The sequence below is a fragment of the Danio rerio genome, chromosome 18 (genome assembly GCF_052040795.2).
Source record: "Danio rerio strain M-AB ecotype USA chromosome 18, GRCz13ab, whole genome shotgun sequence".
Taxonomy (NCBI): Eukaryota; Metazoa; Chordata; class Actinopteri; order Cypriniformes; family Danionidae; genus Danio; species Danio rerio.
The window spans coordinates 22,528,881-22,555,197 of record NC_141038.1 but is presented as its reverse complement, the minus strand read 5'-3'; the positions used below and the strand labels follow the sequence as shown (position 1 = coordinate 22,555,197).

The window sequence follows — 26,317 nt, the reverse complement described above, 5'->3', positions numbered from 1 at the left end:
CGGATTCTCTTGACTTTATATTCATAGTTTTATTTATTTGTGCAATCACTTGATGACTTCTAGGGCATCTTTGTATGTCAGCTTGTACTATTTGTCAACCAATCTTTCATACAGAAACCAAATTTCCTAATCTAGCCTCATTGGAAATCTCATTTTTACCTTTTTTTTGTCACAATATACACAAGGGCTGTGCGATATGGGCAAAAGAAACCTATAATGATTTTCTTGAACAATACTGCGATTTGAATCTGTTTACATTGTGAATCTGAAAAACAATTAGAACCTTATCAAAGACCTGTAACTTGTCTCTAAAACTCAAAGTAAAATACAAATCATGTAGTAAAGCTCTAAAAATTGTCTCTAGAACAGACCTACAGCAAAACAAATGTGTGGGTATGTGAGCACTCCGTCAAACTCAAGTAACGCAAGGCTCCGATTTTCTGCTCGACCAAATATCAGAAGTAGTTGCGTGTGTTTTCACAGATTTGTTTTGTCATGCATAGATTATAGACTTCTTTGTAATGCTGGCGTGAAATAGGCCATTCACACATCATGTCTTTTGCGCACACAAGTCCATTATTTCCAATGGGGGCGCATGGATTGCATGCACTTATTGAGAGTGGCACACACGTGCATGCCAGGTGCACCCAACTGAAAACATCTCTTTTCAGACAAACTTTAACTTGTCCTGCGAAACACATAACAAGATATGACCGATCAGCTTCATACTTTCTATGGGATATACACATTTCGGTTACCTCAGATTAACACAAGACACCCAAACACCAAGAGCTTTTTAATTCATTTCATACGTTAAACTTGTATCGCAACTGCAACAATGTTTTGTTAGTTTGTCATCCTCTGAGAAAACAGTCACCAAGCTGTGCAAAGCATGTTGATAATGCTAAGGGAAGCGACACCAATGACTATAGAATACAGAAGACAGGTCACTCGTATCTTTTTTAATGGGCAAAAGTGTAACTGTCAATATGGTGAATAAAGCCCTGCCTACTAGTACAGGAGCCAATCATCGATTGCTATATTCTGAAAAAAGCCCACCTTCTAGTACAGGAGCCTGTCATGTATTGCTATAGTCTGGCGATACTCTGGGGAGAGGCTTGGACCAGACGTGAGTTTCTGCAGATTTTGTGTGATTTGGACGTTTAGAAATAAAACTAAAAGGGCAGTTGTTGTTTAATTTAATTGGTGATTCCTTATATGAAATTCAATCGTAAATCGGCAAGCAATTTGGGAGAATTTAATGTTTTCTCATTCAGACACAATGCCCGCGCACACTGCCCGGGAGGCATTTCAAAGATAGCCACCGAGTGAAATGACTTGCGTTAAAGGGAATTTGGTGACACGCTCCCACTTTCCACGCAATATATGACTTACAGATTAGTTAATTCTGCCATACATCAGCCTTTCTGTATCCAAAGTAAGTTAATCCCATACCACAGATGTTGACTTTTTTGGCACCAAGTCCTTCTGTGCTGAACACATCATCCCTGTATATGCAGGCTATTCAGTCTCCTGTTCTTGCGCCTATGTTTAGGAATGCTGCGTTATGATTGGTTCAAATACCATACTGCAGGAAAATCGTGCTCTAAGGCAGTTTAGAAATTGTCCAAAAAGTGATTTTGATATGATTTTAATTAACCGCACAGCCCTAATACATACATGCGAGTCGATCATTCTTGACTTTATGTTTGAAAGCTTTTAGAGTTGTTGTGGCCATGCTTAAACGGAAACAAATTCTGTGATAAAGCGGAATTTGAAGCGGGATTATGAAATCAAATGGTGTCTGATTTTATTCAAACTGTTCAAATAAGTGATTTGCTAAAGCTAATCGAACTTTCTTGTCTGTCAGTGCAGCCCGTCTGTCTCTCTGTACAGGACAGTCTTCTCCACCCCTCGGCATAATTGCCTTGTTTTTCTTCGACACAGATGTTTCTTCAAGGGCACACAGTGGTTTTGTAGTCAATTTGGATCAGTCCTCTCTCTCTAATTACTGCACCAAGAGTTGTTGTCTACAACCAATCGGCGATCAGCTCCTGCGTATGTGCGCGAGATGCTGCCTGTTTGTTATGAGATGAGGGTGTCCACAGCAGCACTATTGTCTGCTTTTTTTCTGAAATGTAAGACCATTAAAGCATTCCTTGCCTGTTCTTGCATGCACTTGTTACCGTCACCTCTGTGTATGCATGCGTGTGTCTGGAGTTTATGGACTTTCCATTTGTAATGCAATTTCCATTTGCAGGGTTGTTTGTCTTCACGCTGCCTGAATCTGTGTTTGCTAACCTGCTCATGGCTCGGATAATCTAGCTGCGGCTATAAGAAAATGGATTTTGATTTTGTTCAGGTCAAAAACTTGTTCAAAGGGGTTGTAAAAAGCCTCGAGTTCATTTCGGAAGTAATGACTAATTTTGATTTGTCTAGTAACTATAGTTTGCATTGGTTGGAAATTTTTAATTGGTGCTTGTTTACAAATCCTGTAGTTGGTTGTATATAACAGGCCTATAGCCAGGGAAGGTTTGGGCGGTTTGGAAGACACACCCCTCAGTGACAAAGGTCCAGAATTTGTCCCATTTGTTCTATTCATGAGCTTATTTTTTGCTTTTATGACTGCTATGCCATCATAAATAGTAAAAATAACCCATCGAAAAAGGCTTTAAGACCAAACGGAACCCTGGTGTGACTTCAGCTTATCCGTTTTGGCCAATTCAAACAATTATTTTTTTAGAGTCCAACATCCAGCTAGTCAAGAAAACATCTGACATAACTGAAGTCTTCTTTCACGACTGTATAGTTTTTAAATAGAGAAAACAAGTGACAAGTAACTTTTATTCTATAAATCTTGGACCTTAATCTTGGAAGAAAACAAGAGCAATAAAAAAGTGTGAAGCACCAAAAGACGCTAATATTAAAACCAATTTAAATACTATTTTGTTTTCTTCTTCTTCTTCTTCTTCTTCTTCTTCTTCTCCTTCTTATTCTTATGTTTAATTTTTTTTTATTTAAATGGCCAAATTCTGAAAATTGAATGTGCTGGCCAGTTTGTTATTTGCCTAAAAATTACAATAGGCTACAGTTTTTAATTTTAAACTTTTTTATGTGATATGATGTAATGAATTTGTATTGTAAAAATAAATATTTGTCATATTTCTTTATTCTAATTATTTAGGAAATATTTTTGGCACATCAAAAAGTGTGGTTATGATGACCATCCGACAAGCTAATCCAGCTAAAAATAGTGCTTAAAATGTCACCTAAATTCAGTATTTTAATCTCAGAATTAAGTGGAAAATAAGGCAAATGACTGCAAAAAGCTCCAAAAAGAACCATCCCTTTTACCAGGCTAGCTACGGGCCTGTATAAGACATACTAGTTGAATATTAATTACTAGTTGAATAGAATACTGGTACCTAATTAACATACTAGTTTAGCTTTTCACTCAAAATTTTGCTAGCTAACTATTCATCATACGAGTGAAATGTTTACACATGACATAAGCTTGCATACAGGCCTGTAACCATGTTGAGATGTATTTAATTTTCTTTATTTAATTAGACACTACAAATGGCTACCAGTAAAAGTCTTTAATGGATTAAATTGTTCATGACGCTGGCAGAACTTTTAGAAAAGATACATTTAAAGAGACTATGAAGTAAATTTTGAAACTGTATTTAAAGGAAGCATTCACACAAGTTGTCTATATATGAGAGCAGTAAAAATCATTTTACTTCAGCTGAATATATAACTTGTACCTTTTAGTATGCAAATTAATAATCTTGTCTATTTACTCTTCATCTAATTTTTCTAATTTATTTTAAAATAGATTTAGATGCTGAAAAAAAAACACTGAATGAATTAAAATACAAACTTAATCTGAGTTTGAGAACTGAGCATGTTTTGTTTAAACAGAGCCCCTGCTGGTGACAGTAGGTACGATTAGTGTGTGTTTGTAATCTGTGTGTGTGCTTGAGCATAAGCGTGCGTGCGTGTTTGTGTGTGTGTGTGTGTTTGTGTGTGTGTGTCTGCTCTTTGTCTCCGGAGACGTTTTGCAATGCCTGGTTGGTTGACGGTGGGAATAGGAGGGGGTCTGCAGGGAGGAGGCAACCAACGGACATCTCCAGGTTCGTGTGAGGCAAAGTGTTGTGGAGAAATGTCACAGAAATGTCAAGTGTACAAGCACAAAAACAAGACTCCTCAGTGAGGGGGAGCAAACTGTCAGCCCTCCCTAATCTCCTCCCTCCTGCCCGCCAACCTCTCCTCCTATCCCACTTATTTTGTCTGTTGTTTTTTCCGCTTTACGGCCCCCTCTCAACAGTTTTAATGCCATTTCCTCCCCTCCGTCTCTCTTCCCGAACTGTTATCATAGGCTGTTAACAGCTCTAGCCGTTAGATAGCTCTTCTCACTGTTTACGCTCCTGTCCCCTCCACCCGCCCGCCTGTTACTCTAGTGACCCATCCAGTTGTTTGTTAGCTTGTGGCCTTGCATGTTTGTGTGTTTTGTGTGTGTGCGGCTATTATGACTGCTTCTACACTGTGATCTGGTCTGAATGGGGTTCTTAAGCCTGGGACACACCGAGCCAACACCAAAGAACTAACAGCGACATATACGTAACATTTCATGTCTGCAGCATCGGGTCCTGTCTTGGCTTAAAAAGTTTTGCTTAAACACTACAAACTAACAGCCAACTGAAACGAGAATACGCATTATGCATCTGTTTGAGAGGATTTACCTCTCCACACCTGCAAGTGGCAGGATCTGAATTGTCATTTCACAAGGTGAAATCTGAACTGTTTGCTGCACACATACATACTGTAGACAAAGCAGCATTTATGTACCATTTTCATAGTACTTTGTCGATCTTCAGAGGTACTCATTCAAGCAAATACACTCTTGACAAAAGTCTTGTCGTTGATCTCAGTTAGAAGAGCAACAAATAATAACTTGACTTCAAGTTGATCATTTGGAAAAGTGGCAGAAGGTAGATTTTTCCGATGAATCATCTGTTGAACTTCATCCCAATCATCACAAATTCTGCAAAAGGCCTGTTGGAACCAGCATAGACCCAAGATTTTCACAAAAATCAGTCAAGTTTGGTGAAGGAAAAATCATGGTTTGGGGTTACATTCAGTATGGAGGCTTGTGAGAGATCTGCAGAGTGGATGTCAACATCAACAGCCTGAGGTATCAAGACATTTGTGCTGCCCATTACTTTACAAACCACAAGGGAGGGCAAATTCTTCAGCAGGGTAGCGCTCCTTCTCATACTCCACATCAAAGTTCCTGAAAGCAAAGAAGGTCAAGGTGCTCCAAGATTGACCAGCCCAGTCACCAGACATTATTGAGCATGTCTAGGGTAAGATGAAAGAAGAGGCATTGAAGATGTAGCCAAAGGATCTTGATGAACTCTGGGAGTCCTGCATGAACACTTTCTTTGTCATTCCAGATGACTGCATTAATAAGTTATATGAGTCATTGCAGAGATGTATGGATGCAGGACATCTGCTTCTTTTTTACATTTAATTACAATTACAGAATCTAAATAAGATTTAAGAATGAAAAGTTTCTCTCCATTGAAGCTGCTTATGTCTATTTGCATTGTTATGCTGTTATATCATCATTATATAATCAATGTAATCATCAATTATATAATCACTGGCATAAAATGGTCCTAAAATGCCCTCAATATTTCACACAATTATTATTATTACATTTTTTGTCCAGCACTCAGGTCAGTCTGATCCAGACAAACTCGTCTTCCCTCCAGAAAAACATGCTTGCATGCCCCAGACTGGAGAGGGGAGGGTGAGAGGATTGTTGGATAAACAGGGTGTGAGCGTGGGTTTGAGCCCCCCTGGGCTTCACAGGCTGCTATACGACCCTAAACAACGACAAAAGCTCTTGTTGTCCCAAAGTCTAGCTGATTTGTCTGATGAAACCTTTTTGTCTCACATACCTAGGATTGCTCGCATTCCTCAGCTGTGCCACATAATGCACAGATTGCAGCTTTCCTGTGTAAAGCACAGATCAGCTTCAGATAGTGCTGTCTAATGATGGCTAAACTCACCACCTCATGAGGGTTGCTGATTTTCTCAACTTAGTCCTGAAGTCCCAGTCCATCTCCCAATTATTCTCCCTGTTTGACTGCCTACCAGCTCTATCTATCTTTTTTGTAATTTTATTCTATCTATCTGTCTGTCTGTCTGTCTATATTAAAAAAAAAACTATATTTGTTGTTTGTTTAAACTACTAATGTAAAATAAAAAGGACTTTATTGTTATTTGAACAACTTTGTTTATGTCCAATCTACTTTAATTTATAAAGACTAGCAAGTTAACTTGCTTCTTTTACGTTGCCCGGACACAAATTGATTGTGTAGAATCCAGCAGTTTTTCTATCTATCTACACTGTAAAAATGCTGGGTTCCACACAGTTTCTTCATATCGATTAAGTTAACTTAATTGTTTTTACAATTTCAAGTGGATTGAACTTAAAACAATTTAGTTGCCCCCACCAAAAACTCAAGAATTGTGTTGATTCAGCTAATTTTAATTAAGTAGCTTAAACAAACAGCAAAATAAATGTTTAACTCTTATCTTTCCGTCTATCTATCTATCTATCTATCTATCTATCCATCTATCCATCTATCCATCTATCCATCTATCCATCTATCCATCTATCCATCCATCCATCCATCCATCCATCCATCCATCCTCCATTGTCTGTCTGTCTTTCTTCTAAAATTTTACCTCAGTGGAAAAAGTATAATCAAGTTTAACTAGAATGTTTCTATTTTAATTAATCAATGCTATTTTGGATCCTTCATCTATCTATTTGTCTGTTCTCTGTCCATTGAAAAACCTTCAGTATTTGGCATGCGCACCAAGTGGAGTAGTTTGGCTCTGAGGCTCAGATATTCATAGTTATGCAACGTTTTGTCAATTTTGAAATCCTAAAAGAGTACTGTGCTCAGTTGACTTCTGTAATGGGAGAAACAGACACATGGTGCTATATGAAGATCAGGATGTGTTGGCGCTGTTAGAATAGACTTCAGCAGTCAGAGTCGTTGCATTTCAGGATGATAAAAGAGAAGCACAAGACACAACCTGGGGGTGTTGAAGAGGGCCGTCCGTTTTTGTTAGAAGGATGTTGTGTCCTGTGTCAAATCCCTGGAGATTGTGTGTAATCACTGGCTTTGCCCAGACATGTGTGGGAGGTTTTACATGTCTAATACTTTTCTAAAGCTCTTTGTGATGAAGAAATGGGGAAAACAGGTTGCATTTTTCATCTCCTGAGAAGGCAAATTTTTTCTTATTCATTTTTTTTCTTCAAAGTAAACAAAATTAATTGGTGTGCTGTCTTTCTCTTGTCACAAATATACTGTACTCCTGTCTTTCAAAAAATGTCTCCTTCAGTTATCTGATCAAATCTTTTCTCAGATCATGCTGTCAATTAAATGGACTCTCCTCACTAAAGACAACAGCATTCATTTTTCATCAATTGTTTGCTTTGGTGTTTAATAGCATTTATACTTTTTGATGAGTGAGGTGGTGCTTCTTCAGGGCTTACATTAGTAGAGAAAATGAAACTTTAAATTAAAGGCTTGGATACCGTACACCACTCAAAATCTGAACACAATTTATGGCACTAGATATCATATCTTTGTGACTGTAAATGGTTACAGAGAACAGAACACTAAATCTCTGATAACAAGCTACCAGGTCTTTTTTTGAATCAATTAAAGTCTAAACTAGTCTCACATTGTTAAGAGAAAGCTCTAAAATTGCTTAAATAGAGGGAATGATAGTCAGAACAAATCTCGCACCTTTTGACTTTCATTTAAGTTTGTCAAATAAAAATTTGCAGACTGGGCTTAGACCAGGTGTATAATACCTAAATCTGGGCAAAATAATTTAACCAGTTGGCCAAGGAGTAATCAGCATAGCTTTTCAGATCCAGATTAGAGCAATCAACCTTTTTGCAACTGACTGATAAAAGTTCAGTCATGGCTGGGCCGATAAACAATATTATAATAAATCACAATAAAATGAATGTCAGTATAATTAGCTACGTTTCCATCCACCTAATTTTATGTGCATTTTCGATATGCCCATAAGAAATTAGTTGATTTAAATGCCATGATGCGCATAAATTTTGAAAATTTGCATAAAAATATAGGCTTTTTATTCTATAAGAAAAGATGTGCATAAACTATGATCGAAACATTTTTACCAAACAAATTTCAGTATGCACATTAAAAAAGTCATGTGATAATAAAAATGTGTGTGACTGGACAAACCAGCAGGCTGACCACATTGTAAAACATCTAAAATTTTGTTTTAGTCATTCTAAAGTGCCAGTATTTGTGTTGTTATACTATTAATCACCCCCAGAATTGTCAAGAGCATCTGTGCTCTGCGTCTCACTTGTTCAAACGCTCCCACCCGTTCATTATGTGTCTGCATTTATATTCTGAGGTGCAAGTCATTTATTAAATAAGAAAAAGATTCACGCAGCTTCTCTTATCGCAGCAAAATCAGTTTTTCCTGTTTCTATTTGGCTTCAGTTAATCAGGAAGTGAATATTTTGTTCTCTTCGATTTGTCAGATGGAAACGGTGCTTTATTCGCTCTTATTTTATGCAATATTTCTGTTTTGCGCTTAAAGGTAATTCGCATTTTTGTATGGAAACATAGCTGTTAATAAGGACTTTTTTACTCTATATTGATCTAAAAGCCAATAACACAGCAGAAATGTACAATAATAAGAATCCAAAAGTGTGTTGATATTAGAGTTGTACCGAATTTTCGGCCATCAACAATTTTTCATCCGAAAATATGTTATGCCATTTAATGGACCCTTCAAGTTTTGTGGCTTCAGTCATTGTTGGAGTACTCTTTAAAATCTGGAAGCATTAACAACTTGTATCGAAATATATATCGTTATTGTTCAATATGGAAAATAATTACAGAGATTGCATTTTTACCATATCGCCCAGTCCAATGTCCAGTCCTGAAGGAAAAACAAATCATGACTAACATTTTAAGATTAGCCTAAGTGGTTGATAAAATCACCTACTGGTCTGTGATTGGTTAAATGTGCTTGAAAAGAAAAACCTAACATCATAGTAAAAAAAAGTAATGCGTCGACAAATAACCTGAATCGATAAATGCAATGATTTTTATATTAAAGCATGAAAAACATGAATAGCTTGTCATCGAACCCATGTCCTTGCATGTTATTAATTTGAGCGACTGTATAGCTCTAAAGGACATTTTCTGTTATATGAATACCAATGTGAGAATGAAACGACTGGGGCATGTTTCTATGGCAGCTGCCATGTGATTAAAGCAGCTGTGGAGCAATAAACCAGCCTTCTATACATTCATGAGTTTCCACATATTTAATGCCTTATATACATAGTCATGCTTCTGAATTTATAGCCTATTAAACATGTAGCAAAATGGTGTGAATAGCTCCAGGCTTTGTGAGTTTTGCACAAAAAGAATCCTGGGATTTATTTTTAGTAAGTCGAGGTCGCTTTCACCGTTTTGTCGACTACGTAATCTACACGGATATGCGCTCACACTCTTCATGTAGACCTATATCTCCACCTCGCACGTTTTCCTGTGCATTTATATTTTGGTGTGTGTTTCTTGTCTGGTAGCTTTGTGTGTGGATGCTGGTGAATGTAGGCATACGTTTTGTGTGTCTTTGTGTGGATCTGGCTGCTGCCTTCTGGCTAGCGCTGAACAGAAGTTGTGATTCATCCGCCGCTCTCCACACTCATTCATAAAAAGCAGCACGAATACTACGCTTTCCTTTTTGGAGCGCTCAGGGGCTCTGGCGTGTCCACAACATGTCAGATTCTTTGTCCAGGTTACGTGGCAGGAATGACGAATGCTCTCGCTCCGCCGCTGTGGGTGTCCTCTTTGCTAGTTGGCAGAGATGGCATAATGTGGCACCATCAGTCTAAGTACGCACGTTATTAAATGGAAATAGAGGCTGTTTATTAAAGCGAGGGTTTTCAGGATTTTTAATGTCAAGGACCGGTAGAAATGAGAATGGCCTTTCTGAAATTAAAACTAATAAATAATATATATTAGTCTTAACATTTGAATTCCAAACGATTAGCCCTCCAGTGATATTTCCCAAATGATCTTGAACAGTGCAAGGAATTTTTCACAGTATTTCCTATAATATATTTTCTTTTGGAGAAAGTCTACTTTGTTTTATTTTGGCTAGAATAAAACCATTTTTTCTTAATATCATTTTAAGGTCAATATGTTTAGCCCCTTAAGCAATTTTTTTTCAGTTGTCTACAGAACAAACCATCGTTGTACAATGACTTACCCAATTACCTTATCTTTAACCTAATTAACCTAAGTCTTTAAATTGCACTTTAATCTGAATACTGGAATCTTTAAAATATAGAGTAAAATATTATGTAATGTCATCATGCCAAAGATAAAAGAAATAAGTTATTAAAACTATAATAATTAGAAATGTGCTTAAAATTGTCTTTCTGAAATTAGGGAAAATATATACAGGGGGCTAATAATAATTAAGGGGGTTCAACTATATAATTGAGTCTATTTGAGAGAAATTTGTTTACAGATAAGCATGTTGGAAATCTGTGTAATAGCACATTAATATCTGAGTAGATTTTAAACGAGCATTTAAATGAACAGCATTTATTTGATATAAAATCTCTTCATCAGTTTTACGCAAGCTTGTTTTTGCTACATTATAAAGTTTCTTTAAAAAAAGGTAAAAGCTAATTGTTTGACAATTCCCTTGCGATTCTGAGTTTATTGTTCACAATTCTGAGTTGTTCTTGCAATGTTAAGATAAAAAGAATTTTTCTGGCTACTTTGGCTTTTTCTTTTCCACCTCATTTCCACATTTTTTCTCTTCTGAGTTTACTACTTACCATTTATATTTCTAGCACGTGTGACAAGTAATGAAGGGAGAATAATGATAACTCAGATGTGCTAAAACTTAAAAGTCAAAATGACAGATTTTGATAGTTTCATGTCTAAACTCCGAATTCAGAATTGTAAATTTCACAGCTAACATCTTAGACACAGGTGTCAAACTTAGTTCCTGGAGGGCCGCAGCTCTGCATAGTTTAGTTCCAACAGATTTCCAACATGCTTATCTGTAAACAAATATCTCTTCAAATAGACTCAATTATATAGTTGAACCCCCTTAATTATTATTAGCCCCCTGTATATATTTTCCCTAATTTCAGAAAGACAAATTTTCAACACATTTCTAATTATTATAGTTTTAATAACTTATTTCTTTTATCTTTGGCATGATGACATTACATAATATTTCACTCTATATTTTTTAAGATACCAGTATTCAGATTAAAGTGCAATTTAAAGACTTAACTTGGTTAATTAGGTTAAAGATAAGGTAATTGGGTAAGTCATTGTACAACGATGGTTTGTTCTTTAGACAACTGAAAAAAACTCACCTAATCAAACTAATTTGCTTGTTAAGTTGTGGCATATGGAATGCTGTTTCTGGGTCCAAGCTGCTACTCAATTGAATTGAGAAAATATTAGTTTATGACCCTTTTTTTCAATTAAATTTAATTAATGTTTTTATAGCGCTTTTCACAATGTAGATTGTGTCAAAGCAGCTTAACATAGTTCTGGTAAGAGTTGAAAATCACTTACATTTAGTTCAGTGTGGTTTAAGTATTACTGCTGAAAGTTCAATAACTGAAGAGCAAATCCACCCAAGCGCAAGACCTGATCTAAGCAAGCTGGTGGTGACATCAAGAAATGACTTTTTGGTCATATCACACAATAAAGTAAATTTTATATAAAATCATGATGTACACAACAGTCTCTGGACATGCTGCATGACAGACACCAATATTTGAACAATTTATAAAAAACTAACCATGGATATATACATTGCGATCGTGATTTTGGAAAGTATTACATTGCTTTGTAAACGTTTATTATTGCCATTTGTTGAGTCTCCCCATGCAGTTTGATACAGTACTTGTACCCTGGAGCCGCTTCGCATGAAGTCATGCTAATCAAGCGGATAGAGTACTTTAGTCTTGTTTAATACCTACAGAAAGGTATGTTGAAGCAGGGCTGGAACCAAACTCTGCAGAGCTGCAGCCCTCCAGAAATGGAGTTTGACACCCCTGATCTAAGACTTCATGTTTTATATTGTGCAGTAACATATTACAATTTTAGTCTTTATATAAATAAACAATTTTAAGTCTTCATGCTGAAATTGAAAATAAATTGATTGGTTAGAGAAAGGGTTGCAAATCTCTTTATTTTGCACTGTAGTGGAAACTTCTATTCATTTGCATTGTGGTGAAAACTCTTTCCTTTCCATGCTGTGTGTCTTTAAGAACATTAATAAACAAAAGAGTTCTGTCCCAGTAACAATACTTGCTCATGTAAAATGTTAATTAAAACAACAATTTATTAAATAATAGTATTTCCTCATAAAAATATTAGCTTTATTTTAAAACACATATCATTTAAATCAGTTTTAAAAAATATATATCATATAATATATGTTATTTAACTATTTATATTTATAATATATTATTTACATAAAATGAGTCATGGTTTTGGCAAATTTGAGCCACATTGGCCACCCAAAAGCACTCATCTTGTCTGATGGCACCTGCTGTCTTTAAAACGCAAGTGTCCTGTCAGTTGCTCCAGTGATGGATTGCATCTTTAATGGATGTGGTGTGACCTTCTGCTGTCAGAAAGAGGAGTTAGAGAGATTTGATTCCTGATTTGAAGGACCGGGAGGTGGTTCTCGAGACTCGTGCAGAACGAGAGGGCAGAGCAGCTGACAGGAAGGAGTTAAGACCAGGGGTGAAGTTACTCACGTATCTTTCTTAAGTATGGTGCCACCTGTCTTTCGCATTAGTTCCAGTGTCCCCGACTGCCTCCAGCACTGCCACTCTTCCGTTAGACCCTTTCACTTTTCACATGCCAAAGAATACTATTGTTTGGGACTATAAATTTATTGAGATTTCTGTGAGAAATGTAAACAAAGCTGTGTTTGTGAAATCAAGAGGCATCAAGTTTTAAAAGGCAAAAATAATTTTATTGAAACAGAGATATGCACAGTCTAATCAGCATACCATTCAACCATCTCTGAGAATTTGTGTTTTATTATTCATTCATACACTTTCTTTACGGCTCAGTCCTTTTATATATCTGGGGTGACCACAGTGAAATGAACCACCAACTTATCCAGCATATGTTTTAAGTAGCGAATGCTTTTCCAGCTGCAACCCATGACTGTGAAACATTCATACACACTCATTCACACAAATACATTACGGTCAATTTTAGCATACAAAATTTACATGTCTTTGGACTGTGGGGAAAACCGGAGCACACAGAGGAAATCCCAGCAAACACAAGGAGAACATGCCAACTCCACACAGAAATGCCAACTGACCCAGCTGAAGCTCTTGCTGTGAGGCGATTGTGGTACTCACTGCACCACCGTGCTGCCCCAAGTAGTGAAGTCAAAAATATTCAAAACTTTTGGAAACCTGATGGAGAATTGCATTACTATGTGTCCAATTTTGCAGGCTATTGGAGTAGAAGCTCCTATGTCATGCAGCGCCCACTAAAAAGGAATGGGTTTTACAAGCCCTCATTCCTCCTTTCTGAATGAAGTGGGTAAGAGCTTCTTAAAATGTTTTTATAGGTTAGGATAACTCAGTGGCACATCCTAAAAGCTAAAAATTCACACGTTCTTCGAGTGTGTTTGCAAGAGTACCAGTGTATGTCAAGTTATATGTCGGTTTTTGTGTTTCATGTTTAACGTAACGTTTACTTTTTTTTTTTTTTTTAAGAATAACCACATGGCTGATTCATAGTATGTGCATGTGGTGTGCCTGAACATAAATAATATACTTGAGCTCATTATTGTGTAAGAGCGTGTTGGAAATGTAAGGGAGTTCAGTGTCTCCGCAGGCATGTACGTGCTGTGAAGATGAAAGGCAGCCATAAAATTACAAAGGAAATCATATGGAGTTACTCAGCTCATTGAAATACCTCTGATAAGCTTAATCCTTCTTTAACCCTTTCATGAGTTGTTGACGATAATACGATTTTCTCGTCTCAATATTTTTGCATCTTAAACATTCGGAGTGGATGAGCGAGACAGTCACGGTAGGAGAAACTATTTTATGAAACCTAAAATCAAACAAATTTTTAAAAAAAGCAATAAAGTGTCCAAGGGCAGAAAGTGTCATTTTGGGTATGCGCATTAAAAAAAACAGTTGATGGAAATTGCAAGATACTCATAAATTTTGACATTATGAAAATGCGCATAAAAACATATGTGCATCACTTAGTAGGATAAACTTTTTATTTGATAAGAAAAGATGCGCTTAAACTGCGATGGAAACATTTTACCAAACAAATTCCAGTATGTGCATTAAAAAAAGATCATGTGATTTTGTTGTAAGAAATCATGTGATGATAAAAATATGTTCATATGTTAATGACCTTCAGAATCAAGATAGTCTCTGCTCCACGTCTCACTCCTTCAAATGCCATCGCGTGTTCACTGCATGTCAGGAGTGCCTTCTGAGGCGCAAGTCTGTAGAACAGTCATCTGAAATGTTATCATACAGTGTTATGCTGGATTTCATCAATAGTCTTGCATTTACTAACACAGACTATATCTGAAGTGTTTAAAAGTAATTTGCGTTTTCCTCCTGTAGGAAAACATCATAAGAACAATGCTTAGTGGCTCAATGTATTACAGCAGTGTTTTTAAAAGACTAAACACTTTATTGATATAGTTTACAACCAAGCACATGTGGTCAGAACACAAGTCGCAGGTGATAAAGTATTAAGCGTTTTCCCAAAGTAAAGTGTGTCTAAAGCCAGGTCCAAGCAAAATGCCAGCAGGTGTCTGTAGCTCCACTCACTCTCCGCCTCTTTTACCTTGTTTGGTATCCCGCCGTGAGTGCGATGACGCGTAAACAAAATGGTGACATTTGGCCGCGCTGACTTGTGGCTTCTTTTGCGCTCTTCAGAAACCTATGGGTGACATCACGGATACTACGTCCATATGTTTTACACTGCGAGGCAGTTTCGCAGTAGGTAGTGCTGTCGCCTCACAGCAAGAAGGTCACTGGGTTGCTGGTTCGAACCTTGGTTCAGTTGGCGTTTTTATGTGGAGTCTGCATGTTCTCCCTGCCTACGCGTGGGTTTCCTCCGGGATCTCCGGTTTCCCCCACAGTCCAAAGAAAACTTGCTGGATATGTTGGCGGTTCATTCCGCTGTTGCGACCCTGGATTAATAAAGGGACTAAGCCGATAATAAAATGAATGAATGAATGGACGAACATTTCGGAGATAATGTCTCAGTGCGATTGACACAGCGTGAGGTCAAATTTATTTTTTAAAGTGCGAAAATTATGTACTAAAATTTCATATTCAGTGTGAAATAACCTTTAATCGCAAAAAGAAAATCTGACATTGACAGAAGCCTTGGGTCAATACATACTCTTTCTATTTCTTTGTGTGTTTCTCGTGCTCTTATATCATATGTAGCCTGTCTGTCTTTGTCAGCATCCTGCTGAATGGGCACAGGTGGTAGTGTGTGTATGGCACAGATCCCCCTCTGCCAGATGGGGACTTCCTTGGCTGGTCTCTGCTTCTCATAGGAATCACCAGCTGGCACGTGACTATGCTTTCGTTTGCCAAGGGTGAGTTACTATCCATCTTTGGTCTGGTGGATGTGGATTTACCTGGTTACCTCCAGCTCATTTTAGAAGGCTGGCTCAATAGATGTTGGCAAAGCAGACACATTTCTTATCTTTAGTCATATTTTTAGTTTTTGAGGGAAGCGACTCTGAGGGCATGCCAGATGTTGGATGCTTCATTAAAGAGTGATAATCCATTCTCATGTGTCCTTAAATATCCTGAACTTTGCTATGAGAGTGTGCGTCTATGTGTGTGGTGTTGACGGCCAGCCAGCGCTCTGTCTAGGACGAGATGTCTTCGTTTCCCACGGGAGAGAGTGCCGAACGCGGGACAACCCCACCATGCGACATAAAGGTCAGGAGAATCACAGCTGTGCTCCTGTGTCAGCGCACACACTTTCTCTGAGAGCCGTCTGCTTGGCCATTTACTGTGTCAGATAAATTTAGACGTTTTCTCGAGTGCAGAACAGCACAGCTATATCCACCGCTCGCTCAAGTGGAAGAAAGAGGGCTTTGTGGGTGTATTTCCCCCTCGTCTGCGGCCTTCGTAGTGTTCTTTTATTAATATGCTCATCAGTGATTTACAGAGTGATGAATGGAGAAGGTTCGGAAGGAGTGATTGCACAGGAATCATCCACTTTTCAGACTGAAATTGTCGGAGATTTGTTTAGTTTGAGAGCAGATCTGTGGCCGACTGTGTTTTATGTGCCATAAGAATGAAAGCTTGTCGTACGGCTGCCAGTTAAATCAACAGCTCTTTTTTTAGCATCATTTTATTAATATCAGTACTTACGTCAAGTCCCTTTTTTGTGAAATATTAGTAACTTTTTTTGTTTTAATTCTTTTTTTTTGCAGCTCATATTTATTTGTTTATTTCAGTTTTACTTATTTTAGTTTGAGCAATTAAAATTTAAAAAAAAAAAATTTTAATTTTGAAATTGCTGATATGCTTCAAAACACAGGTGAGCAAAATAAGTAATATTTCTACCCCACTAAAGGTTTCTTTCTTATTAGTTAATAACAAAAGATATATGACATGACAGTGTGTTGTTTCTATGTCACTTCACACATGTGTTTGGTTGTAAAACATACTGTAGTTTGTGGACTGCATTGTTCAAGTGACTCAATTCCGATTGTTTTTTGTCATGTGGCACAGATCCGATATGGCCCATGTACGTGTAAGTAGGATCCGTGCCCTCTGCAGTGTAAGCAGGTAGATTGGATTTTCACCTGTCAATGCAAGTCATGCGTTAAATTTAATACACAAGGACTAAAAAAAGCTTTTATATTGTCATTTAGCACAACTGTTTAAGATAGTTAATGAGAGCGAGAAAGAGCACAATATCTGCCACGGAACCAATATATACTATAAAACTATAGCATATATCACATGTATAAATCAAGCCATGAACACAACAATAAAACTGGTTTTAAAAAGGCCTAGATTAAAAGATGGCCTAATGAGAACTTTTCTGTCATGTCATAAACTATAAAACAACAACTTGTCAAAAAGAATTTAAACAAAAAAATCCCTCCAAACAGATTAAATACAGGAACGGAGAAAAGAGCGCCCCTTTATTATCAGCTGTCAGTCAGCACTCGCTCTTTTTTTTCCTGGTTATTGCGCCTTTGCCGTGTACTGTGTAAATGCAGATAATTGGATACGAGTCACTTTTAAAAGATGTTGTAAGCTGTTAATAACAAAATAATCGGATACAGTCAAAAATCAGAATTGACCATCAAGATCTGCAGTGTAAATGAAGCCATAGTTTAAGCACAGCAGCAACAGAACGCTACCCCAGGTAGTCATGCAATGTGAAAACATCTGAGCCAACTACTTTAAAAGTCATGCAGTTTGAGCTCGACATTACTCAACCTTCGCTTGTCACAAACTAGTTGGCATTTCTTTTTTCCATGGTTTCCGCCACAATCATTCTTCCATGGCGGGGCGCCACACCAAAATTCATGCTGCCACGGCTACATTACAGCTTCTCATTCAAAACATTCAGTCGTTTATTTTAAGTAGTGGGTAATAATTACACCAAAACTTATTAAAAGGTAAGTGAATTATAACAGCTCAAACTTTTCTGTAATCGTAGTAGTGCTGTGCGTTATTTGTTTAACCCTTTAAGGTGACATGCTGACTGACAGGTGCGTGATGCGTGAGGCCAGCAAACACGATGTAGCTTTCAGTTAGGGTGAACAGTTGGTAAACTATGGCTCTGCATACAAATGCTTTATCTTGCTGGAGTTTATAGCCGTTTTACTTTACCTCAGGATGCAATAACGCCATTCTGTAGGTCTGTTAGAGACGTTTAGAAATATTCCTAGCAAATCTAATAAATGTTGGAGGCATACTTGTTACTTAAACGCACTAACTCCCACTTCAGCAGCGTTTATTTGAGAGCGCACAAGACAATCTGCACTTGAGCAGTGTATATTTGAGGGTGCGCAAGAAGTTTTGTGCACGAACAGAGGAAATCGACGCTCGAGCTCAGAGATTCACAAGCTCGTATTACATGAATGCAATTTTAGCTTGTAATACTGCGCTCACGACATTTGTCAATGAAATAACGCCACAGGTAGTTGGTAGATCTGTGTAAAAGGCCAACAGAGTCTGCGGCCAAAGCTGGAAAATTTCCTAGAGGAAACACTGTCTTTTATTGAACAGAAAATTAATTATTTTGTACATCTTCAATTTTAACAGCAGCAGTTGCCTAAAAGCGAAAGAATCAGTCAAAAAAGTGTGCTATCAAGGATATTTGACCTATAGCTGTGCAGTTTCATTCCCAGTCTAAAACCAATCTCTGAAGTGGCCCTTCAGCAACTCTTTCCAACACTTTACACATAAATCAGCCCCTGGAAAACAATATTGCTTTGGCTTTATGATGTCGTTCTGACATCAGTTCCACATTCATTTTAGTAGCACACAGGATTGTATCAGTATTGGGCCTCAGTAAATATTGATCAAGCTATCTCGAGCCCAATAAATTTCATGGAGCAATCTTAAGGTGCTTCTGGCCATTCTTATATGTGGTGGAGTATGGGGTTGCCAGGTCTATTTCGAAATCTCGCGAGATAAGACATGCAAAGAAACCAAGAAGATAATGCAGTTAAAGCATCCTGTGTACATATACCCATCCAATCCCCTCTCGTCTGTGTTTTCTGTCAACCATTAGCTGCTCGGGGGGCCGGAGGTGCATTAGCTGCCTTTCATCTATGTTGGCACTTAAGTTTGAGGGTCGACTATGCAGGCAGATAAACACACTACAGACCTTTGAAATCTGCTTCTTCTCTATCATCAATTACGAAGATGTAGTTTGGTGTGTGTGTGTTGAATGAGTTGATGTGTATGTGAAATCTTATGTATTTTCCTCTCAGATAATAAAAAGTTCACGTCAGTGTACTTGTTCTTTCATATTTTACCTTATTATTACTTTTTATGTTGGTTATTTCTTTGATTTTTAAAAACTGAAAATCAATATTCACCCTAATTACAGTTGGTCTTATTGGGAATGATGGTGTTGTTTGGTTTAGTGTGTAGCAGAGGCCAGCTGGTGAAGTACTATGCAGGTAAACCTCACTCCTCTGAGCTCTAAAAGGTGCTCCCACCCGGAAGGTCGCCAGTTCGATCCCAGCACGGAGTGGGTTGGGTAGCATAGGACTGGCGGGGCTACATTGGTGCTGTGACTTGGACGGTGAGTGAGGTTTAGGGGGGTGATTATAGCAGAGGCAAGCTAGTAAAGTGCTGTGCAGGTAAACCTCACTCCTTGGTCCAGGCCATGGTCTTTAGCCTCCTTGTCAAAGCAACTGTCTCACATGCGGATAGTCGCCGGTTTGATCCCAGCTCAGAGTGGGGTGGTGGGGTTACAAGTGCAATGGCAAAAATAGATTGTTTTTGTGATATTGTATTCTGAATGGAATAGATCTGTTTTGCTTCATAACACACTTCATTTTCAGGTGATGTCACAAAGTCCTCTTGAGCCCGGGACACACCATGCAGACGGATGGCCGTTGGGCTTCGTCGGTCCAGCTAGTCGGTTTGCTGTGTTCCATATGTCGACTCTCATCAGGTTAATGTCGGAGCTTATTGGCCCTATTCAGATTATAGAATGGTTGTTGGATCAACTGCTGAAGAGGCTTGCAATGAACTGAAGCACGAGTGTGACATAGTGAAGTGATATAGCAAGCAAACAATTCAAGCTAAGAAGGATCACAAAGAGGCTAGCTGAAATTTTACTACATTTCTCAAATATTTGCAAACGATATGGATTATTATATTTTCAGATATATTTGCATGTGCTAATCCCTCCATGGTGAGTGATAATGGGGCTGAACGCTGCTTTGTTGTCCACTTTGTCATCAGAAGTTTGGTTTCCGTTTGTGGAATAAGAAAACAGACTACGTCCTCTTGCGCAGGCTCAAAACATGGCTCGTTTCAGTTGATTTGTTTGCAGCATGGCATTTTCGTTCTCAGTGCTCGAGTCTAGTTGGTTTCGGTTGGCGCTGGGATAGGAAACTTGCATGCCACATGCGAGTACACAGTTAGTTTTCATTTATTGTGTGCTCGAGTCTTGCGTTCTGATTGTGTTGGTGTTGTGTTTGGCATGTGGTTCGGTTAATGAGTTCTCTCTTTGGCTGTGTGTTTTAGTCCTGTTTTTTTTATGTGAGCCCATGCCTTGTGTCATGCGCTTCTGTCTATTGTATTGTCCTACCTTTCTTGTTAACCCATTATTATTTATTATGTTCACCTATTTGTTTGCCAATTATTTCTCCTTTATAGTCTCCTCACGTCTGCTGTCGTGTGCCAGTTTGTTTTCTTTCCAATATCTTGTCTTGTTGTGTCCAGTTCTGTTCAGCCAAGCTTTTCCCTGCCAGCCCAGTTTGTTTGTTTAGTTGCTTTTGTTTGTTTGTTTGTTTGTTTGTTTGTTTGTTTGTTTCTTTCTTTCTTTCTTTCGTCACATTCAATAAATGTTATGCATCCTTGCTGAATACAAAAAAGTTTGAAAATAACCTTCTGATCCCCAAACTGTTAAAGTATCAGTAAACTGTATTTTATCAATATATGTATTCATTTTTATTATTGACTGCACAATTCTCTTACATTATTGTTTTGAAAACCACTCCATAAATACATTTTCTCTGTTCTTACTGAATGTTTTTTTCCTCATGTGATATGATTTGCATGCAAACCAAGCCAAACATGTATATACTTGTAAACAAGCTTGGTTGGACATTCCTTTCCCTTTAACTTGCTTGACGTTTCACAGGCACCTTTGGATACGTTCACTTTTGTATGTGTGTGTGTGTCCCCATTTCTAATGTAAACACCCTGACACTGTTTGGAATGGGAACAAATCTTGTGCTGCTGATATAACCGAGTAGGTCTCCCTCCTCACTTGCTCTCCGCCTGCTGCCGATAACATCCCAGGTTGACCACATTTCTATTTTTATTTGTTTTGAAACCGTAGAGAAAGGGCACCCTGAGTAACACTCCAACTACAGCATACTGTTAGCGTTTTAGCATGCCTTCTCCATGAGCAATGAGGATGGCAGATTTCCTTAAAAAGCACGTGTGGTCTAAATGAATCTGTTTACGTCTTCTTTTTTTTTGCCCTTTCTGAACCGTCACACAGAGCGGTTTACCTTCCAGCAGACCCTTCCCCTAAATGGCAGAGCCGAGAGTGGCAGCCATTACGGCTACATGGGAGTGTTTACATAAAAATCTAAAGCACAGCTCCAAATGTGGCTCCCTGAGCTGCGACCGTGTGGACCGTGTGTGTGAGTTTGTGCAGGACAGAGTCAGCTTTGTGATATAGTGATTTTTAGATTTTTTTTTTCACAAATCAGTCATCTTGCCTGCAGAATGTGTTTTCCCGTGGCACATATTTACCCTCCGTTCTTGCTTTTAACTGCGATTAGCACAAGTTGATTGGCTGTTTGGCAGGTCCATAGATGGTCAGGCTGTTCCTGCATAAATGGGCGATTGTTGCAAGTCGATTATTAGATTAAGCCCCTTCCCTGACCTTTCGCCCTCCGCCGTTTCCTCTGCTTGTTAACATCGGATATGCGACAGATTGCCATCTCTGGACTTTTCATTCAGCGCTCGGATAGGAATCCAGTGCAGTGTTGTTTCTCCCATATGGCCTGTTAGCGTCTCCTGTCTGTGTGGCAGGGATCAGTCGCTGCCTGCAGGGGCCGTATTAAATCAATCTGTCATTTACATTCACCGGTTTGCATACGGCTCCATCATACTGCCGTAATCCAGGTTATAATGGCCTCAAGCGGAGGAGAGGAGAAAAAGGAATGGATAAAAAGATAGATGTGAGAGGAAATGACAAGACACTGAATCATAAAGCAGGTGTTAGACTTCAGAGGACGTGTATCAGGGTTTCCACTGTGCAATTTTGCAAAGCAGCCCAGTGTGACTCTGGGCCAACTGATTTTTTTGCCTCTGCATTTTAAAGGGGTAGTTCACCTAAAAATGAAATTTCCTGTCATCGTTTGCTCACCCTCGATTCCATTTAAGCTTGTATGCTGTAGAAAACATCTGTTAATAAACAATTTACTGCTTTGCTAGTGTCTTTTTGTTTATTTATGCTTTTAAATTGCACTGTGGTACATTTCTGGATGCTCTATTGGCTGGTGTTGACAATTTAACTCTGAATTATAGCTGAATTATATATTTTTGACAAATAGTTGTTGAAAACAATATAGTCAAACCCAAACTTATTCATAACCCTATATACAGTTGTCAACATGTAAAGTGGATCATCACCTTTCATCAAAGTTGTCCTAAAACTATTAAACAGTACTCATTCTTGTCCTAGGACACAGGACTGGGTGATACAGCAATAAAAAAATAAATAAATAAAAATCACAATATCATGTTTCATATCATTCGGTATCAATATTTATTGATTTTTTTTTAACAATCCATTTAGGAATATTATTATTTTTTTATTTATTTAACCATTTTATTTCATTTTATCAACATTATCAAGCCAATTAATTTTAATAGTCAAAAACAAAAATATTTCAGCAAAAATATCTGATCTCTTTATATTAAAATAAACATAAGTGTTAATGAGACTCTTAAACTTGTTCAATAAAATGTTACAAAGAGTGTGCAATAGTAAAGTTAGATCAACATCTGTAAGGTGTTAAGAATAATAAAACAGTAAACCTCAAACTCTGTAAACAAATATGATGATAATCAAATCTGAGCTTTCGAGTAAAGAAACTAACCATCATTATTTAAATACTGCAACATTACAAATTGTGAAGTTGAACATCTATATTACCCCCATGCAAAAAAATCTTTCAGATGGGGTGCTAGTGGTTGGGATGCACAAGAAAAGAAACCAAAAAGCCACTCTGGCAACATTCTCACATCCAACTTTATTCTATCCAAATTTACAATTATCTCACTACTGCTATACGGCACTTATGTTTGCATGTGTTGTGATTCTGACTTGAAGTGGCCATGACACAACCAAAAACTCTCACGTGAACAGCATAAATGCATGGTTTCCTTCCTTTTCAATGCACTTTGTGCTGTGTTCATGCTCCCCTAAGGTCTTTTCTGTAACTACGCGACCATCAATCGTTTTTTCAGAGGATGGCAAATGGACAAATCATTGCTTCAGCTCTGATGCAAGTTTATGGAGAAAATGAAAAGGCACTGCAGTGTTTGAGTATGCTGTGTTTGTTTGAGGTAATTAGTCTGCTGTTATTACTGAAATGTGTATATTCCATAGAAAGTGTGAAGCAGATTGGTTAGATCTACTTGCATGAATTGGGATGTGCCCTCAGCATTCTAGGCAGGCCCGGATTGGCTAATCAGGAGGACCGGGAGAATTCCCGGTGGGCCGGTCCGTTTTTTGGCTGCGAGGGCCGGTGTCCCTAGTTCCAGAATCGGTTGCTCTCAGCAGTCACACTTTTTAAAAATAATTTATTTATTTACTTGACCACAGCCTTCTTATTCATTATTTTACCGCAGCTCTGCTCTTTTTATCTATTTTCACGTAGCCTCGTGAGCAGGATGCAAGTTAATGATGATATAACTAGATAAGTCGCCATTCAATGTGCAGCTGTTTAGATTATGACACGGCCAACCTGGGTTCGGTCCTCGTCTGAGTAACAATTTATTTATTTTTTTTTCATTTTTATTGTTAAGACATAATACTGTAAGGGTTGTTGAACATTTGAAGTTCTAAAAGTGCTGTTTTCTTAAAAAAAGACGTGATAGTGTAATTAGAAACTGAATTGGAAATAACCTTATTTAAATATAGTCAGTGGTGAACTGAGGTTGGCCGGTCTGAGGCTTGAAACTCCAGGGCTGAAAAAGAGTCCCACTCCGGCCCTGATTCTAGGTGCGAATAGAAGATGTGTGCATCGCTACCTATTTACGCCGCAAGTTACGCGCCTCCATTGGAAATGACAAACTTATAGCCTAAGCTTATTGACATTCTTTCCAAGGTGCGCACTTAGTAGCCACATTTTAATAAAACTATAGTGCTTCATACCAAAACTTCGTACCAAACAATTTTTTTATCGTCATTGACAATGGTGTATGATTTTTATCGCCCAATTTTGAAAAACATTTTCCATTTACTTTGAATGTTAACTACTTAATGTATATCAAATAAATGGTATATATTGATATAAGTCAGTACAATAACAGAAAGTTTACATGACCAACATAGACAATGTTTTGTTTTAAACTACTAAAAATGGCAATAAATAGGAGTTTTTTTTTTTTTAAATATCAAAAGTTGTCACAGCACAAATCAGCGTTCTATGATGCAATACGAAAGAACAAATAAACAAGAACAAACAAACATGAATCACAAAATACAGCAACTGTTAATTAACAGAAATATTGACGGTGCATGTGCAGGAACACAAAATTGAGGGCTGTGTTATGTTTTTTTTGTACAGACTTTAAGGAAACTGCTGTGTTTTGGGACAGTGGAGAGAGTCTTTCATGTGGAACAGCAGAGGATGGTTTCCCAGTCAGAACATTTTGTTTCGCACAGCCGTTGCTATTGGACTAGGCTTTACTGTAACAGCAGGCCATGTGGTCAATTGAGGATGCAGCCGACGGGCTGTGCCGATTGGGTTTGAGAAAAAAGTTTAGTGTTTTCTTCTGGTCAAGCAATCAGACAACACCACGGATCACAGGAGAGTTCTTGGTGTTCCTGTGGAGAATTTAGTGCAACCTCAAATATGACATTTCATTATATTAATAGATATGAAATCATGCTTTTAGGTGATAAACAGGGATAAATCATGCAACCAGGTTTAGTGTAGCGAATTTCCCAGCATTAGATAAGCATTCCTATACTGTAAATTGCAGCAGTATGGATGTGTTTATTACTAGAACATATGTGTATGTTTGGAATATGTATGGAATGTTTGTGTAAAAATGTGTTGGGCGATAATCTTGTCTGTTTTATCTGATTGACTGCAGTGGAGGAAACTAATGTAATGTTCTCTTACACCATGACTCACCTTGCATAAAAGTTGTTTTGAAAAAACTAAGCCTAATAAACAACTTATCCCATATCATCGTCATATCATAACGAAGGCGATAGCTCAAAATCTAATCACTCAATTCAATCACCATACAGGCAAAAAAGAATGAATAAAACATGTGCACAACTGAACTTTGCTATAAAAACAGTGCAAGCAAAATAAAGACGTTCACTATTATTATATCTATATAAATGCTTTATACTTGGTTGAATCCACAGAAAATAAATGTCTAACTGATAAATGTCTAAACACTGTTACAGTTTAGAATGAAGTTATTATGAACTGATTATGAACTGCTCTTTGCTCTTGTACAATGTGGGACCACTAAATATATTGTTCTTCATGTTACAGACAATGTTAATGTTAATATTTCATGTTAACATACATTGACAACATGCCATGTCAAAATGAGCTCTTCTTTTTCAAGAAGTGAAATGAAATGTCAATCACCGAAAAAAAACTTATTTGCTGTCTGTAGCACAATTTTTCTAGTAGCATTGGGTGGCCAAATGGCAGTGATGTAACGGAACAAATTACAAATAACCAAATTACTAAAGAATGTTACGTTTTAAGCACATGCACGAATATGATTTAAACCCATCAACCTTGCACATCGTAATACTCACTACTCTTGAGTACTTTTAAAAGGGCTACTGTTTACTCATACATTGAGTGAAATTTACAACAGATACTCTACTTTCACTATGTTTTTGGGCAAGTAATGGTACTTTTTTTAGAGTAAGATTTTCAGTACTCTTTTACGCACTGCCAGTTGGATACTAGGGATAGGGGTGTGACGAGATGCTTTCTCCACAAGACAAGACAAAAGATTAGGTTCACGAGAACAAGACAAGATTTTTACAGTATTTAAAAAAATCTTCAATCATGTAATACATGAATGGAACATATTTTATTCAATTGAAAAAAAAGACAAATTGCAAAACTATTTAGGTGCTTTTTTAAAATCAACTTGTAATGAATGTTATTTTACTTCTATTTTAATGATTTCTATGCAGTAAAGTACATGCAA

At 37.6% G+C, this 26,317-nt stretch overlaps 1 protein-coding gene and 1 long non-coding RNA gene across 3 annotated transcripts in view; both read left to right on the top strand.

Moving 5' to 3' along the window:
- igf1ra (insulin-like growth factor 1a receptor) overlaps positions 1-26,317 on the top strand; it is a 168,190-nt gene that overhangs the window by 25,778 nt on the left and 116,095 nt on the right.
- LOC147839722 (uncharacterized) lies at positions 20-9,127 on the top strand. The gene is made up of 2 exons (XR_015514945.1): positions 20-4,791; positions 5,312-9,127. It is a non-coding gene; the product is annotated as an uncharacterized LOC147839722 (long non-coding RNA).